This window comes from Cynocephalus volans, chromosome 13, assembly GCF_027409185.1.
Source record: "Cynocephalus volans isolate mCynVol1 chromosome 13, mCynVol1.pri, whole genome shotgun sequence".
Classification (NCBI taxonomy): Eukaryota; Metazoa; Chordata; class Mammalia; order Dermoptera; family Cynocephalidae; genus Cynocephalus; species Cynocephalus volans.
This window is the reverse complement of record NC_084472.1, coordinates 101065192-101085100: the sequence shown is the minus strand read 5'-3', so window position 1 is coordinate 101085100 and position 19909 is coordinate 101065192. Positions and strand designations below refer to the sequence as shown.

At 39.4% G+C, this 19909-nt stretch overlaps 1 pseudogene; it reads right to left on the bottom strand.

Moving 5' to 3' along the window:
- Nucleotides 1-2041: 2041 nt before the first annotated feature.
- Nucleotides 2042-19909, bottom strand: part of LOC134361741 (C-myc promoter-binding protein-like) — a 114179-nt pseudogene continuing 96311 nt past the window's right edge.

Below are 19909 nucleotides of genomic sequence, written 5' to 3'. Positions count from 1 at the left end.
CCTTATTCTTTCTTCAGCTGCATGGTACTCCACTGTGTGTGTGTACCGCAGTATTTAACCAATTCCCTGTGCTTTGAAATTTAGGTCATTGCCAACATTTGCAACTACAAGTAGAAAATAGCCTATGCTTTTATATTTGTATAGTGTTGTACGTGTATCTTCAGGGTGAATTTATAGAAGAGAGACTGCTGCTTTGGCTGAAAGGTGAATAAATGCATATGTAGTTTTGTTATAAATTGCCAAATTTCCCTCCATTGATTTACTGTTTTGTATTTCCTTCAGAAATGTATGAGAGAGAGAGACAGAGAGCCTATATCCCCACAGTTTCATCCAAAAGACTGTATCATTAAACTTTGAATTTTTGCCTGTCTGATAGGTGAAAAATAGTATGTCAGTGTGGTTTTAATTTCTGTTTATCCTGTTATGAGTAAAGCTGAATGTCTTTTCATAGGCTTAAGGGACATTTTTATATCTTTTGCGTGTGTGTGAAAATCGTTTGTTATATCTTCTTCCTGTTTTTTGGTCTTCTTTCTCCCCCTCAATTTTTAAAAGTTCCTTAGCGATATCAACTCTTCATCTGTGATTTATGTTGCAAATATTTGCTATTCGTCATCTGGTTTTTGACTGCTTACTGTGTACTTTTGTCATTCAAAATTTTTAATGTAGTCAAATTTATCAGTCTTTTCTTTTATCTCATCTGGATTTTGAGGCATAGTTAGCCTTCCCCTATATCCATATTATGGAAGAAGTAACTCCTGCTTTCTGCTAGTACTTGTAAGGTTTGATTTCTTAAATTTAGATCTCTGATCCATGCAGGGTGTGTGCATGTGCACACGTGTGTGGTGTGGGTGGTGCGAGGAATGGATCTTATTTCATCTTTTCCCAAGTGGCTATCCAGTTGTCCCAAAACCATTTATGTAAAAATCTCTTTGCTTTAGTAATTTGAAATGTCCCTTTTTATCATACTCCCTAGATTTCTATATGCAGTTGAGTTCTAGACTTTTCATTCTATTCTTTTGGTCTGTTTTTCTCTGTATCACAATATCATACTTTTTATGTTCTATTATCTGAGAGGGCTGGGTGCTTTCACAGTTCTTCCTTTTCAGTGTTTTCCTAGCTATTCTTGCATTATTTACTTTCCGTATGAACTTTGGTATCACCTGCCTACCTCCTGAAACTTGCTACTTTTATTGTGATTGCATTATATTTACAACTGAACCTAGGGAGAACTTATATTTTATGATGTTGAGATCCAAGAACAAGGAAGGACATTTTTATATCTTTTGCATTTGTGTGAAAATTGTTTATTATAACTTCTTCCTATTTTTCTATTGAGTTTTGGTCTTCATTAGGAATTCATTAGAATTTTCAATTGATTAGAACTCTAAATTAAATTGAATTAACATGCTGAGATTAAACCTAGAGGAACCGTATTAGAGAAATTATGATCATCACATGGACACATATACACATTATGTTCTCCCAAATGCAAGTTTACAGAACACACACAAACTCTAAAGTATTTTATTTGAACAGAGAATACAGAAGAACTTAAAATTCAGCATTGAGCTATAAACATTTAACTTTCCTTCCTAAATGAAATAAAAATACCACAGGCAGCCTGACATTGTGCAAGAAGTGTGATTTGTAAAGCTGATTAAAAATGCAGAATGTTATCCTGACCCTACAAACATTGACCTCCAGATGGAGGAAAGATTCTTCAAAAAGGATAGAGAGATCAGAGCTGAATGCTAATGACTCCGCAAATTAGTTTTATTTCTGCATGTGGAGGTCAGCCACTCTGAGTAAGTTATTATCGTATTTGAAAACTCATTATTCATAGGAGACAAGCACCTCCTTGCTCCTTGCTGTCTGTTTTTCACTTTTGTGGTATGACACGTCAGAGGAATTTTTAAAGCACTTACTTCTTTCAACTTACCTTTGAAATTATTGTCACTCAGTAGTGCTTCACTGTTGTGCTTGTGGCCATGTGTTGGATTGTCATATAACCATTGGTATGGTTAGGGAGAGCACACAGGCCTCACTGTTGCCAGGAGACAAAGGTCAGGCCAGTCATCTCTTCCACTACGGATCATTAGGCACAAAAGGAGCTCATGCACAAAGCTCATTGTTTCAAGGGATATAGGGCTTGATCACAAAGGAGTGAGCTCCCGAAATGTTAGATGTCCAAACATTAAAACAAGGTTCCAAAAGCCCTAGGGCATCCAGGGGGCCGTGGACTCTTGCTGTGCTTTTATGAGCTGTATTAATTTCTCCCCTTCAATGTGGATTTCTGAGCAATTGCTTTACCCACTCATTTCTCTCATGAAATTTTACTTGCTATTTCCATTTCTTTCACTTATTCTTTGCTCTTTAGCCCAGTGGTTTAAATACTGGGCTCTCATACATGGATTTAAGTTCTGTCTGTGCCAGGTCCTAGCTGTGCACCGGGTGAGAAACTTACACTTCCTTGTGCCTCTAGTTCCTCGACTGTAAAACGGGGATAATATCGGTAGTGACGGCCTAGAATTACTGTGAAGATTAAATTAGATAACAGAACTTCAAAAAGTTCGTGGAAAAACAGAATTAAAATATAATACAAATCTTTCCATGAACTTTTTCAAGATCCCTCTAAAGTGTTCGATATATTGATAATGAAGTCCAATATATTTGGCTGTTTTTATTATTTAAACTTTTGCCTGCTATTTTTAAAATTTTCAGTTACACAAGTAATTAGAAAAAATTTGGAGTGGGAAAGGGAAGGGGACGGGGAGTGAGGGAGGGATTGGTAAAGGGCCTTGAAAAATGATTATATTGTGCATTGTTGAATATACTAATTATCCCAATTTCAGCATCACATATTGCACACAGGTATTGATAGTCAGCTCTGCACCCCACAGATGTGTGCAGTCAACTCTGTTACAATAAAAACAAATGAACAAATAAAACAAAACAGAACAAAGAAAGAAAAACTTTGGAAAAAAACAATGATTCCATTTCTCAAAACAATCCCTTCTGTCATTGTTGTATTTCTATTCATTCTTTTTAACAATTGTTTTCTGGATTCTGCTTTCATTTTGTTACATCTTTACATTGTACTTTTTACAATAAAAATAGTCTTTATAATTATCATTTTTAATGACTGCATGATACTTTCATTGAGAAGATGGACCATAACTTTACTTATTGTTTGATCTATTAATGAATACTTAGGTGATTTCAAATTTTTTATCTTAGTAATATTTCTGCAATGACCAGTACATTGCACAGTTTTATTCCTCAGTATTTTGTTTTTTTTTTCCTTAGGATATACTTCTGGAAGTAGAATTACTGAGTCAAAGGATAGAAACTATTCATGGCTCTTGATACATACTATAAATTGTTTTACTACTAATAAGGATTATTCCAGTTTGCCATGGCAGAAGCAACAGATAATTTGGAAAAGTTTTTTTTAATAACAAGGGATTTTGTTTGTTTGTTTGCTTCTTTAATGTTTGAAAGAATTTACCACTTAAGGCACCATGGCTTGAAATACTATATTGCATCTAGCCTTCTGATTACATTTCTCATTTTCTCTTGGTTATTTGATCACTTAATCTACTTGTGGTAGAGATCACTGGTTGGGCCCCAATATCCACCTCCCTTTTCTCCTTGGTGGTAGAATTTGTGACTTTTAGCCTAGATACAGCCAACCAAGATAAAGACTATACTTTCCAGATTCCTTTGCAGCTATGTGTGACCAAGTGAATAAGTGTTGGCGAAAGGAGTGTGCGTTAGTTATCTATTGCTGGGTATCACCACAATAGCAGACTAAACAGAGCATATTTATTATCCCACTGTTTCTGTGGGTCAAGAGTGTGGACCCAGGTTAACAGTCCTCTGCTTCAGCATCTCTAATAAAGCTGCCACCAAGGTAGCAGTCAGATCTGAGGTCTTATCTGAGACTTGACTGGAGAAGGATCCACTTTCAAGCTCATGTGATTGTCAGCAGGATTCAGTTCCTTGTCGACTGTCAGACTGAGGGCCCCAGATCTTTGTGGCTGTTGGCCAGAAGCTACCCTTGGTTCCTTGTCACTTGGTTCTCTTCATATGTCAGCCTACTTCATCAAAGCCAGCAAGGGAGAGCGTCAGTAAAGAGAATATGCTCACAGGACAAGGTTATAGTCTTATGTAACATAATCATGAGAATCATATCTCAATGCCTTTGGTGTGTTATATTTGTTACAAACAATTCACGGGTCCTGCCCACACTCAGTGGGAGGAGATTACATAAATGTATGAATACCAAGAAGTGGGGACATTTGGGAACCATTTTATAGTCTGTCCACCACAGAGTGAATGCAAAAGTGATATGTCCAACTTCTGGAAATTGTCCTTAAAAGGAGAGTGCGTGCCTTTTTTCTTACTTGCTAAAGTACAAATTTGATGGCTGGAGCCTCAGTAGGCATTTTGTATCATGAGGCTGTAAGCTCATGTTGAGAATGGCAAAGCAGTACAATAACAGAGTCTGGGCATCCCACAATACCTGGATTATACTTCCAGGTATTGTGGGACTTTACAGGTTATTTTGGATTTTCTGTTGCTTGTAGCCATACTTAATCCTAATAGATAGACAATTTATTGTGCCAGTTTTAGTCATTTTATTTTTATTTTTATTTTTATTGTCCTTTTCGTGACCGGCACTCAGCCAGTGAGTGCACCGGCCATTCCCATATAGGATCCGAACCCACGGCGGGAGCGTCGCCACGCTCCCAGCGCCGCACTCTCCCGAGTGCGCCACTGGCTCAGCCCTAGTCATTTTATATTTTTATAAAATCATTCTGTTGAGATCGTCTTAATATTATTATGTACTTTTATATAGTACTAGCTTTTATTTTAGAATTTCTGCATCTAATATAGAATTATATTTATTGCTATCTCTTTTGTTCATTACATTTTTCTGAGGTTTATCTATTATACAATTTTTTTCTCACTGACCCAGCATGTGGTTTATATATATATATATTTTTTTAAATTTTATTTTGTCGATATACATTGTAGCTGATTATTGCTCCCCATCACCAAAACCTCCCTCCCTTCTCCCTCCCCCCCTCCCCCCCAACAATGTCCTTTCTGTTTGCTTGTTGTATCAACTTCAAATAATTGTGGTTGTTATATCTTCTTCCCCCCCCCCCGGTTTGTGTGTGTGTGTGTGTATGTGTGTGTGTGAATTTATATATTAATTTTTAGCTCCCTCCAATAAGTGAGAACATGTGGAATTTCTCTTTCTGTGCCTGACTTGTTTCACTTAATATAATTCTCTCAAGGTCCATCCATGTTGTTGCAAATGGCAGTATTTCATTCGTTTTTATAGCTGAGTAGTATTCCATTGTGTAGATGTACCACATTTTCCGTATCCACTCATCTGATGATGGGCATTTGGGCTGGTTCCAACTCTTGGCTATTGTAAAGAGTGCTGCGATGAACATTGGGGAACAGGTATACCTTCGACTTGATGATTTCCATTCCTCTGGGTATATTCCCAACAGTGGGATGGCTGGGTCGTATGGTAGATCTATTTGCAATTGTTTAAGGAACCTCCATACCATTTTCCATAGAGGCTGCACCATTTTGCAGTCCCACCAACAATGTACGAGTGTTCCTTTTTCTCCGCAGCCTCGCCAGCATTTATCGTTCATAGTCTTTTGGATTTTAGCCATCCTAACTAGGGTTAGATGGTATCTCAATGTGGTTTTGATTTGCATTTCCCGGATGCTGAGTGATGTTGAGCATTTTTTCATATGTCTGTTGGCCATTTGGATATCTTCCTTAGAGAAATGCCTACTTAGCTCTTTTGCCCATTTTTTAATTGGGTTGCTTGTTTTCTTCTTGTAAAGTTGTTTGAGTTCCTTATATATTCTGGATATTAATCCTTTGTCAGATGTATATTTTGCAAATATTTTCTCCCACTCTGTTGGTTGTCTTTTAACTCTTTTAATTGTTTCTTTTGCTGTGCAGAAGCTTTTTAGTTTGATATAATCCCATTTGTTTATTTTTCCTTTGGTTGCCCGTGCTTTTGGGGTCGTATTCATGAAGTCTGTGCCCAGTCCTATTTCCTGAAGTGTTTCTCCTATGTTTTCTTTAAGAAGTTTTATTGTCTCAGGGTGTATATTTAAATCCTTAATCCATTTTGAGTTGATTTTAGTATACGGTGAGAGGTATGGATCTAGTTTCATTCTCCTGCATATCGATATCCAGTTATCCCAGCACCACTTGCTGAAGAGGCAGTCCCTTCCCCAGTGAATAGGCTTGGTGCCTTTGTCAAAGATCAGATGGAAGTAAGTGTGTGGGTTGATTTCTGGATTCTCTATTCTATTCCATTGGTCAGTGTGTCTGTTTTTATGCCAGTACCATACTGTTTTGGTTATTATAGCTTTGTAGTATAGCTTAAAGTCAGGTAGTGTTATGCCTCCAGCTTTATTTTTTTTGCTGAGCATTGCTTTGGCTATTCGTGGTCTTTTATTGTTCCATATAAATGTCTGAATAGTTTTTTCCATTTCTGAGTATATTTTAATGTATTTTTTTATGAGTGCAATACAGTAGAAAGAGCATATTGAAGGGGACGGATGGAGAACAGAGGACATACAGCAATGTTTGAAGTCATACAGACTTGAGCTCAAATTCCTTTCACAACTTAAGATCTATGAAACCTTAGACAAGCTCCTCATCCTCTCTGATATTCAGTATCCTCATCCGTAAAATGGAATAATAATGCCCAGTTTGCAATCTTGTAGGGATTAGTAAATGTATACAACTATATACAGACTAGGCACTCATTGTAAGGAAGATATAATTACTTCTCTTAATTTCATTATTTCCTTCCTTGGAAACCCCCTTTTTTCCCTGAAAAATCTTACCTTTAAAGCTTAGTATGTTTTTTCCTTTTTAAAAACTAAACAATTAAAGATTATGAATTTATTTCTAAATCCTGTTTGGCCTCATTTTGTGCTTTGATGTATATTCATTATTTCCCAGATGATGTATTGTTGTATTACTAATCTTCTCCTTGGTCCACTGGCTATTAGAAAATTTTTCTTTTTAAATTCCAAATAATTGTTTTTTTTATTTTGGGGGGTCTTTTTTTGATTAAAGTTTAAATAAGCTGCTTTTAGTTTTATTGCATAGTGATTAGGGAATGTGGTCTCTCCAATTTCTGCTTTTGGGAATTTATCGAGGTTTTCTTCACTTCTGATTGCATGATTAATATTTGGTAAGTGTTCTATGGATCTCCCAGAAAGAGAAGATTTATTTTCTGTAAATAATAACATTTATTTCCCTGCTCTCTTAGTGGTCCCTGCTAAGTTAATATTTAGGTTCGATGATGCCAGAGCATGGAGTTGGGCAAGACTCCCTGAAAACCAGCCATATGCCAGATGTGGCAAGAAGCTGTGAGCAACAACCTGAAATCTGTGCAAACTGGGATTTAGGCATATACAGACACACTTTGTGAACCAGGATGCTGGGGAGTCAGTTCAGATTGCTGTGTGGAATTAGACAGTCAGGAAAAGCAATACACCACAGGTGAGAACAGCAGCAGGCGTGTGGGCTGATGTGCCCTGGAATTTAAGTAATGTTCTTGGGGACCGTCTCAATAGCTCTGTGTACTAGGTAGTGGAAGTGATAAAATCGTCACCATAGCCTCAAAAATGCTGCTGTTTTCTTTCCTTTTTCTCTCCTCTGCAGAAAAACTGGCTCAAGAGTGGATTTGTACTGCAGCAGGCAGATATGTTAGTTACAGAAATCACTGTAGTCATATGAAAACCCTGACCTGAATTGCATTCGAGGCAACTCCTCTCCACTGTCAGGGGAGAGGCCGAGCACTGTCCATCAGCAGAGGAAGGCAACAAGGATGACAAATGATAATGCTGAAGGTGATGAGAACTGATGTACATGGAACACCTGCACTGCAGCAGACACCATGTTCAGGACTTTACATTCATTATTATAGATGGCTCTTTTACTGATGAGAAAACAGGCTCACAGAGATGCTCTGAAGTGAATGGAAGAGCCGAGAAGTGAACCCGGTCTTTCTGATTCCAGTGCCTTATCCTTTATGAAGGATACATTGATTTCTTCCCAAAGACACAGGGACCAGCTATTGAAGGACTACATCCAGGATCTCAGCCTTGGAAAGGTTAGAAATAAATACACAGGAATACATATTATCTTTTAAATTGTATTGCTCAAATACATTATTAAATTTGGGGGGCATCTGTTTGATCTGTCATTGACATGGCTCACAAAAATAGTGTTTCTGCAAAATCTCTTTTCATTCTAATGCTTTTTGCTCTAGGTCTTTTGTTGCTGCTTTCTTTGGTACAAAGCAGTTTGCTATTGTTATGTCTAGTTTTTTTCTATTCTTTTTTATAGAAGTATTATTTTACACACCGATTAAACAATACATATTAAAAGTGCACATGCACACACCCACTCAAAGGTTTTTGACATTCCGTCACCTCTGTATTTGCGGATCTGTCACAGTTATGTGTACTTCTGCCTAGGTGTGAGACAATCATATGCCATCTTATACTCTTATCAAAATCATCTCTGCCAGTGTTTTTTCTTCCCAGAGCCACAAATGAGAGAATTAGTATTTCTCTATACCAGCTCAGCTGTCTTTTAAAATATAGACACTTACTCGTGTATCTAAAATTTGACTCACTGGTTCATACATATTCATTTTCATGCTTTTTAACTTACTTTTCAATAGTTCCTGGTTAAGTGAGTTACCATCTTTTTGCAATAAAGAGACTATTGGACACCTGTGGGTGTGGGCATTTCACAGTATGTACAGGGTGGTCTCAGATCCTGATTAATTTCTTATTGCCCCAGAATATTTGTATAGAAACGTATTACCATCTTCAGATATATAATGGCAAGGAATCTTTGGATACTTGTTATAACGCTCAGAAGAATCGATCCAGGTAAGTTACTAAGCAAGTCAAGATGTTTAAAATACCATACCAGGTTCCAAAAAACGATTGAATGATAATCCACAAAGTCTACCACTGTTATTGCATAATTGCCTTCATTTTCCAATAAGCTTTCAAGTTACTTCCATATGAAGACTAAGATATGTTACTGTGATAGGATCTGGATTTTTTTTTTTTTTTAATTTTATTTTGTCGATATACATTGTAGCTGATTAATGCTCCCCATCACCAAAACCTCCCTCCCTTCTCCCTCCCCCCATCCCCCCCAACAATGTCCTTTCTGTTTGTTTGTTGTATCAACTTCAAATAATTGTGGTTGTTATATCTTCTTCCCCCCCCCCCCCGGTTTGTGTGTGTATGTGTGTATGTGTGTGTGTGAATTTATATATTAATTTTTAGCTCCCTCCAATAAGTGAGAACATGTGGTATTTCTCTTTCTGTGCCTGACTTGTTTCACTTAATATAATTCTCTCGAGGTCCATCCATGTTGTTGCAAATGGCAGTATTTCATTCGTTTTTATAGCTGAGTAGTATTCCATTGTGTAGATGTACCACATTTTCCGTATCCACTCATCTGATGATGGGCATTTGGGCTGGTTCCAACTCTTGGCTATTGTAAAGAGTGCTGCGATGAACATTGGGGAACAGGTATACCTTCGACTTGATGATTTCCATTCCTCTGGGTATATTCCCAACAGTGGGATGGCTGGGTCGTATGGTAGATCTATTTGCAATTGTTTAAGGAACCTCCATACCATTTTCCATAGAGGCTGCACCATTTTGCAGTCCCACCAACAATGTATGAGAGTTCCTTTTTCTCCGCAGCCTCGCCAGCATTTATCGTTCATAGTCTTTTGGATTTTAGCCATCCTAACTGGGGTTAGATGGTATCTCAATGTGGTTTTGATTTGCATTTCCCGGATGCTGAGTGATGTTGAGCATTTTTTCATATGTCTGTTGGCCATTTGGATATCTTCCTTAGAGAAATGCCTACTTAGCTCTTTTGCCCATTTTTTAATTGGGTTGCTTGTTTTCTTCTTGTAAAGTTGTTTGAGTTCCTTATATATTCTGGATATTAATCCTTTGTCAGATGTATATTTTGCAAATATTTTCTCCCACTCTGTTGGTTGTCTTTTAACTCTTTTAATTGTTTCTTTTGCTGTGCAGAAGCTTTTTAGTTTGATATAATCCCATTTGTTTATTTTTCCTTTGGTTGCCCGTGCTTTGGGGGTCGTATTCATGAAGTCTGTGCCCAGTCCTATTTCCTGAAGTGTTTCCCCTATGTTTTCTTTAAGAAGTTTTATTGTCTCAGGGTGTATATTTAAATCCTTAATCCATTTTGAGTTGATTTTAGTATACGGTGAGAGGTATGGATCTAGTTTCATTCTCCTGCATATCGATATCCAGTTATCCCAGCACCACTTGCTGAAGAGGCAGTCCCTTCCCCAGTGAATAGGCTTGGTGCCTTTGTCAAAGATCAGATGGCAGTAAGTGTGTGGGTTGATTTCTGGATTCTCTATTCTATTCCATTGGTCAGTGTGTCTGTTTTTATGCCAGTACCATACTGTTTTGGTTATTATAGCTTTGTAGTATAGCTTAAAGTCAGGTAGTGTTATGCCTCCAGCTTTATTTTTTTTGCTGAGCATTGCTTTGGCTATTCGTGGTCTTTTATTGTTCCATATAAATGTCTGAATAGTTTTTTCCATTTCTGAGAAAAATGTCTTTGGAATTTTGATGGGGATTGCATTGAATTTGTATATCACTTTGGGTAGTATGGACATTTTCACTATGTTGATTCTTCCAATCCAAGAGCATGGAATATCTTTCCATCTTCTTGTATCCTCTCTAATTTCTCTCAGCAGTGGTTTGTAGTTCTCATTATAGAGATTTTTCACATCCTTGGTTAACTCAATTCCTAAGTATTTTATTTTTTTGGTGGCTATTGTAAATGGGCAGGCTTTCTTGATTTCTCGTTCTGCATGTTCACTATTGGAGAAAAGAAATGCTACTGATTTTTAGGATCTGGATTTTGAAGGTGCCATTGTCATCTTAAGGACTCTGCAGTTCCTTGTAAAGTAGCTGGCTGTCTGCCAGTAGTAATGAGCTTCTGTCCTCTGGTGACTTCCTTATCCAAGACACCATAAGTACTAACGCTCTGGCCACTGGAAATATTGACATTTTGACTGTAGCTCTTGTTGATCTATCAGCAGGAATCTGAGTACTTCAGGCACCTGAATTTTCCTGTGGTTTAGATTTGCTATTTAGGCCAAAATTCCCTTGAACAGAGATGAAAGGTGTGTCAAAACGAGAGGCTGATGCTTAGTACAAGACTGTCATTATCTGACTTGAAAAGGAAAGAAAATGCATATTTTCTGTAGATGGGCTTGACTTTAATAAGTATCTTCCAGGTACTCCTAAATCTCTTGTTTTAATATTTGGAAAAGGTGAGAAAAGATTGCCACTGAACCAGCATGTGGTACTGAGATGTACCTGCCGTCCAGCCTGTTATGATTTCCCCATCAAGGACAAGACAATCACAAGGTGGACAGTGAGAGCAGCTCGAGATGAGAGCCTCCATTGCATAGTTCTGGAAGATACTTATATTTACTCATGTTGCAGGAAGATGCCGCTTCTGATCTCCCAGATTAAGGCAAACTTTGACAGGGACTCTTCTAAGGAGGCAGAACTTTCCAGGCTCGTTCTCTGAGATCAGTTCCCTTAGTCCCTGGAGTGGCACTGTTCTTTTGAGAGGATGCAGCACCTTCCAACTCATGACAGACGTCTTAATCTATTAACAAGTAGGTTTAGAATCCTGGGCTCCCACTTAGATGCCATGTGCTTGCTTTCTCTGCAACTCCATTTTTAGCAGTGAACAGGGTATTACTAGAAGATCTGGGTTATGTCCTAGTAGTGTATCTAAATTAAGTGAAGGTGATGAATGGTTAATATATCTTGAGAGTCTTCCTAATATGAGCAAGAAAATGAGAAGGCTAGAGACGATCAGAGTCTCTTCCACGGTCTGTCCTTACTTTTCGTATAGCTTTTAGAATTGGTAAGCCTCACTGGTGTAGCAGAATTAGGAAACAGTCTAGATCTTCTGTATGCCTTGACCAACAGTGGACTTTTCTTATTGGTTAACTTATCGTCACCTGTCCAGTGTAAATCAATGGTTGGTGTACTGGTAACGAATGAGTCCTGCAGGTTTCCCCTTCACTGAGGGAATCCCTGACCTGTGTGGGTCTCTAGTGCTCACCTCTATAGGGTTGCCAATCACACCCGCCAGACAGAAGTTAAAGGAAAGGCTTTTTGTTTCAGAAGACATCAACTGGGAGACAGAGGGTAAAGTTGCATCTGCCTCTCTGATCGACTGAGGGCTAGGGTTTATGTAGGTACATGCATCATTTATACAGGGTGTCTCAAATGTGATGGACAGCTGCTGCCTGCTTTGAGAGATGTAGATGTATCGGGATGTATCAGGTGAGACAGGATGCTTTGAGAAATGTATTGGGACATATCGGGCTAGACAAGATGCTTTCGGAGATGTATTAGGCCAGACAGGATGTTCAAGTTTGCGGGACAGCTGCTGCCTGCTTTGAGAAATGTATCGGGTGAGACAGGATGTCTGCTTTCGACACAATCTTAGTTAATCACTAAGGCTGAGCTATGAAGGGAAAACAAAGTTAGTTCCATAGTGCACACACGAGTGTGGCGGTTTCTGCATTTACAGCACCACTTGTCAAAGGGCTGCTCGCGTTATTCATGCCCATCATGATTTCTTTGGCTAAATTACTCTCGGCAGATGGTATTGAAATGCTTTCACGATCACCTTTATCCTTGTCCTCCTCTTATTTTTGCTATTGTTCAGTCTCAGCAACCAAAAGAGAACGGATCAAGTCCTGTTGCAACATCAGTTTTTTCAAAAGGTTTTACTCAAAAGCAGCTGTTCATATGTTGAGTCCTCTTGGGATTTTGCTACAGAAAATCTCACATATAGAATTACTACATTTGTAGAATGATCAAATTTATAGAATAAAATCGCTTCCTTTAACACTTGGTTAACACATCCCCCTGCCTGGAATGCCTTTTATCATTTACCTGAGAAACTCACGCTTACAGGAGCATTTGACTGTTATCTCCTCGCAAGCCTTGTTTAGGAATTCCCTTTCCTCTGCTCAGCTCTTGTCTACTACCGTCTAACCTCTGTGTTGTAGCATATTCCGTACATATCATTATTACGGTGCATATAACATTATACCATAGTTGATTATGAATGAATTCATGAGTCATCATGAATGATTCGGAACCTCTAGGAACTGCGTCTAATTCTCTCTGTTATCACAGCCTGGCTCAGAATCTGGCATCTGTTCACAGATATGTGATGAATGGACATGTGACTGTGTAGCACAGGGTTTTCCACCCTGAGCCTGAACTGAGACTTTCACCCCGTGACTTCCTCCAGTTGTCTATTCACATGAGTGGATGGTATCATTTAGAGGAAGAAGGTTTTTGAGCACGATCTGGACCAGAGGGAGACACAGGAGATGGGGAGGGCAGTAAGATGTCTGTTCCTCAAGTCCTAGGCTTGATCCCTTTTTCGGAGAGAAGCTGACGCTGAAAATGAAAGTGCTTCATTCAGAACTTCGTAGGACTCTGGGCACAGGCAGGGGTCCCTGGGACTGGAGATCACTGTGTGGTGCAGGCCTGGGGAAAAGGATGCCATTTACTCCTACACTACAGATGTGTGGCTCTAGGTGTGCAGAGGTGACTTGAGAAAACTTTATGCCATTTGTTTCTTTGATGTACCAAAGAGCAGCTTTGCTGACTCCCAGAGACAATGCTCTAGGAAGAAAAAATCCCACGGATGGCTACAACACCAGGAGCAATGGTGTCGGCGAAGGCCGGGCCCTCTTGAAAATGCCCTACAGGCAGCCAACGTTAAAAAAGAGAGGCCAGAAGAGAGCACTGTGTGCACACAGGAGATCAACTCAGAGAGCCCCAGGACAGACTGCAGGGACTTGGGGCAGGAGTTGAGGGCCTGCCCTGTGTGATGCGGTCACCCAGTAAGCACCATTGGGTTAAATGATCACAGAACCTAATTGGTACTGTCAGGCAGGACTTTAAAAAGTGTGGGTTATAGATGAATAATAGCTCGATAGTTATGAATAGAAGATATGTGTAAAGTGCTAAAAATCACATGCTAATTGGAATTATGTTTTTAGTGGGTGCTTCTATAGATGTGTCAAAACATTGATTAGGCAGCTCAAGGTAGGGACAAACTTCTCATTTCTGGAATTGATGACCATGGAATCAGCCATGTGAGTGGACATTGAACTGGAGTGTTAGAAAAGATTAAAGTCCATGAGAGAAATGTGTTTGACAGGGGGTGGCAGGAAGGCCACTGTCTGGGAATTTACCTTGGTGATTTCACCACAGGCCAGGGTCTGCGCCTTAGTTTTCAGGTTCAAAAACTGAGAAAACTGGTTTTGTCAGCACACCGAGGAAAGATCAGTTCATCGGGCCCTAAGTCATACTAACCAAATTCACAAGAGACAGATCGAATCTGTAAATCAAAACAGCATTTTATTAATTTACAATGACAAATAAAATCAGCCAGGAGATCAGACACATATTCTGTTTCCAGCACATTCTCTCCCTGTGATGAAATCTAGATGGGAAGTCAAATTATCACCTGAAGACATCCCGACGAGGCTGTGATCAGGGTGAGAAGAGGGAGCTGGAGGACTGCCTGGAATGTCCAGTGAAGCCTGATGCTCCCTCTCCACGAGAGGGACACATGGCTCAGGACCGGCCACCACTCCAGCACAGACTTGCATGCACATGACCCTCTTCCTCGTGGACACTGCTTTGCCCATGCTGACCACACCGCTTGTTGGACGTGTTCTTTCTTCAGCTGTGTCAATGCCATTGATTAGGTTACAGCCCATTCTTTGCTCTTCCTTGACCTTGCTTTCACCCTGCCTACCAAAAGAGGCTGGGAAATGACAGTTATCCCAGGGTGACCCTAACCTAGCTTCAGGGTCAGCAGTGGCTGTCCTGTTCTGCTGAGTTAGGAAACCCCATGTGATCACATGTGATCAGAGTGTGAACCAAACACTGCCCTCACCCCCGCCCCTAGGCTTTGCCTGTCAACCTTCAGGCCAGGTCCAGCAGGACAGAGGAAGCTAATGAATTGGTAATGATGGGTGATCTATACCTTTATCTCAGAACAGAGGCTACCTCTTCTCTGGAAACCATTTGCAACCTTAATTGAACCCAGAGTAAGCTTCTGTTGGGAGCTGAGTTGATGAGAGAGCTTTGCTGACGTCCTAGAATTGCAGGCTCATTCTCTGCACCAGCACGCAGACATGGTATATGAAATGCTCAGGATGTTAGCTGACATCTTTGTGAAAGGGAAGAAATGTCCTAAAGGTAATAACTCTGGTTTTGTTTGTGGAGAAAGAAACACTCACTGCATTCATTACTTTGGGGGTCACCCCTTTGGTCCAATGGATTCTGTCTTCCCCAACTCATCTCTTCCTTAGATACCTCCCTTACCAACAGTTTGACTCATTTAGCTTCATTCTACTTAAATCATGCTAATAGGTAACAATACCAAGAGCTTATCATGTGCTAGACTCTGTTTTAGCACTTTACATATTAATTCCTTTAATCGTCAGAACAATCCTGTGAAGTCTGGCACTATTACTGCCTTCATATTAAGTATGAAGAAACGAGACAAAGAGAGGTTAAGTAACTTGTCTGAAGTCACTAGCTAGTAAATGGCAGAGCCAGAATCTAAACTTGTCAGTCTGCCCTCTGATCCACAGTATTAAACAGAGCTAAACGTTTTCTCAAACCTGTTTCTCAAATGAAACATTTCTCAAATGAAATTTTAGCTGATTGTACTAGCTCTTACTATCTGAGTTTCCGGGAATCTGCTTAAAAATTGGGATATGTTTCTGTGATTTTCTCTAGGAATTTTACAGTTTCACGTTTTATGTTTGATCCAAGTCTTTGATCCATTTTGAGTAGATTTTTATATATGGTGTAAGATAAGAGTCCAGTTTTATTCTTTTGCATGAGGGTATCCAGTTTTCCCAACACTATTTATTGAAGAGAATATCCTTTCCCCATTGTGTATTCTTGGCAACTTTTTCAAAGAGTAGTTGACCATATATGTGTGGGTTTATTTCTGGGCTTTCTATTATGTTCCATTGGTCTATGTGTCTGTTTTTATGCCACTACAAACTGTTTTGATTACTATAGCTTTGTAATATATTTTGAAACCAGAAAATAAATAAATAAATAAATAAAATTTAGACATTTTAATAGATGTAAAAAATAGAGTATATTAACAATAAATATTTGATATTCTACTAGTTGTACATCCTTGAATAAGTCATTTATCTCTCTGGGACTCAGTTTGTTTAAAACAAGAGAGTTAAACTGCAGAATCTCTAAGTTCTCTTCCAATTGTGACTTTCTGAGTTTATTACCAGAACCATTACTACTACTCCTGTGTACAAGTATTTGTATTCAGTTTAACCATTTACGTAAATTATTTTATGATGGTTCTTCAAAAAATTCATGGAAAGCCTGCATTATCTTTTAATTCTACTTTTCCATGAGCTTTTTGAAGTGCACTTGTATTTTATCATTAAATGACCATTGACTCAAGAGGTTATTTTCATTTACCTTTATATTTCCAGAAATATTTGTCATAGTGCTGGACATCATAGGCATTGCTCCTCTTCATTAACTTGAACTGATTTTCATAATCCTACTGTAAGATGGGCAGGCAACATTATTATCTTCATTATACAGATGAAGAAACTGATGCTTAGAGAGGTCTAATGAGTGACCTAAAATCATAGCATTCACTTCTGTGCCCTTCTTCAGTTCCATTCATTCATTCATCCTTCAGTGGTATTATAAATACACCTATTCTCCTACTATAGCAAGTTCTCAAGCAATAAACAGCAGTACACAGTGCATTTCTTAGCTCTCTGCCAGAGAAATAATAAGATTGTGCATGACAAAATATGACTCATTTAAGAGAACAAATTATTCTAAGGTGGTTTTTGTAGAACTATGTGGCAACTGACTACAGTGTGTACATGTAGTTTTAAAATTGAGTAATAGATAGCCAAAGATGAAGTTTTGATTGCTTTTTGTTTACTGAATTAGAAATTCTCATGTTGAACAATAACTCATGCAAGATCACCCAGGAGCTTGGTACAGTGAAAAGATAGCTCAGGTGACTCAGACTTCAGCATCATACAGTGTGACCCTTTTTTATAATGGGGCAAGCAGTCCAAACTTCAGCAAGCCACAAATCTAACAGAACTGAAAACAAGAAGTCAAGAATGAGATTTATACTTGGATTGATTAAGGTTCTGTATCAGATCATAAATGACTTTTGCCATCCAAATTTTTCCAAAGAGATACTGCTTGTAAATGGAGGAAAAAGGGCACTGATGGTATTAAGATCATCTTAATGTTTTATTCTCTGAGGTTCTGTTCTCTGAGGTTCTGTTTCTCATTTGCAAAACTTCCAAAGGAATGTTGGCCTCAGATGGGATGGTCCTTTGGGAAAACAGAGCCCCATAAACACATCAACTCTAATTATCAGCATGAAAAATGCTTCTTGGAGATGTCTGGGTACAGTCAGGACTGGTACACAGGACAAAAGGAAAAGCCTGAATGAGATGAGAGATGAAAATTGAGAGTCACATTAGCTGGGATGCGTAATGTGAAGCCTGACCTGTGGCCTGTCAAAAGGAAAAGCTTGGACCCTTGTGCGTGGCTGTCAGCTATAGCATGCTTGCTCTTTTTCCTGGTGAAATGCTAGGCTCCTCTGCAGCTGCTCTTCTTTTTCAGAAATATCTGTGGGGCAAGAAATAAATGTCTAGACATAGTCATGATGGGATATTCTTTATCCCATTCGTCACATAATTTCTTTATACTCAACTCATTGACTGTGAGCGACTTGAGGGCAGGGACATTGGTTTTACGTCCCCAACTTTATTTCCTCCTTTTTATTCCCTTTTACTATCCAGACAGGTACACTTTGTTTCATGAAGTGTTACTGGAGGAGAGGGTCTGGGGAGGCTCGATGGCCAACCTCAACGCACCCCATCCTCTACCAGGTGCTTGATTCCACCACAGGAACAAATTCAAGAGCAGAGTCACAGTAGGAAACGAGAACAGGTGTAATGTAAGGAATAAGGAATACAGAACTCACAGGGAAAGTGCAGTTTAGCTCCAGAGGCGGAGCCACAGCAAGTTTAATACAAAAGTGAGAAATATACACTTTATGGACAAAGTGCAAACTGGTTCCAGAGTGAAGAGCAGCCTGCTAAAGACAAGTGTAACACAAAAAGCAAGATATACACACCTCACAGATGAGGTGTGGGCTGGCTCCAGAGACACCGAGCAACAGCCCTGCCTTCTTCCTGGATTCAACTTTTATAGCTTGGCTAACTATACATATTCATGCTTTCTAATGAATATTCAACTAAGGCAGTGGTTTTCTGTTATGTAACATCGCCTTGAACATGCTCAGTTGGTCTCTTTGGAGCATGCTTATTGGCCAAATTTAATCACATGCAACAAAACAGACTTAGAATATTGTAGGTGCTCTCTAGTGCCATCACTGGAAGGACATTTAAGGGGTAAACTCCTTTCTACTGAGCATGCTTCGCTACTGAGATTACATAAATCTGCCTCATGTGTTCTCAGTCTCCATGTGCTGGTATCGAAAATAGGGGCTACAAGCAACAGCAGCTCAGGACCCTGAGAAGGGGCTTGAGTCCTAGGGGAGTGGCCTGAGACCCAGGGGAGTGGCCTGAGACCCAGGGAAGTGGCCTGACACCCCAACCCAGGGAGACTGAGCACTTCCTACTTCAGAAGAAATCTCCAGGGGTGTCCTAAATTATTTTTTAATTAGAAAATAGTCTGTCTCCCGTGAACAATATAAAGTTTAAGTTCAGATGATCAAGATCTAACGAAGGGTAATATAACCAGGTATGTTATGGGTTTTGTTGCTATTGTGAATGGGTTTTCCCCTCACATTGTACCTTTCAATTAGTTGTTTCTAAGGTATAGAAAATTTATCGCACTGATTAGGTATTGCCAAAAAAATGCTGCATAACCAACCACCTTGATACATAGTATATTACAATGACAATCATGTATTCTCATGGCTGTGGGTCAGATGGAGGCATCTCAGATAGGTTGGCCTCAGCCCAGCGGCTGGGCTTTGAGCTGCAGGCCCATCTACCTGGGGAAGCTCTTGCTCCATGGGTGTTTGTTCTGGGGTCCGGGATGAAGGGCAACAGTTCCCTGAGGGGAGCTATTTTCCTGACGATGGCACTAGTACAAGGGGCCAAGCAGAAAAACAAAATGCCTTTTAAAGCCTGGGTAGTTTGAATTGTGTGCCCCCCAAAAGATGTGTTGAAGTTCTAATACCTGCCCACTTCCTACCTATGAATGTGACCTAATTTGGAAATGGGGACTTTGCAGATGTGATCAAGTTGGTACCAGAAGAGAGGGTCCGGGGAGGTCCAGTGCCAGGCCTTGACCCTATACTCTACTAGGCTCTTGACTCTGCCACAAGAAAGAATTCAAGAGCAGAGTTGGAGTAGAAAGCAAAAATAGGATTAAAGCAAAGAGAAAGAAATACACATTTCACAGACAAAGTGCAGGCTGGCTCCAGAGCACAGCCCCACCTTCTCCCTGGATACTACCTTTATAGTTGGCTGCTCTATGCATATTCATGCCATTTAATGAATATTCAACTAAAGGGGTGGTTCCCAGTTATGTCACATTTTATGTCACATAGCCTTGCACATGCACAGTTGGTCTCTTTGGAGTATGTTCATTGGTCAAATTCCAACATATACACCTAAAATTACTTAAAATATGTTCAGTGCTCT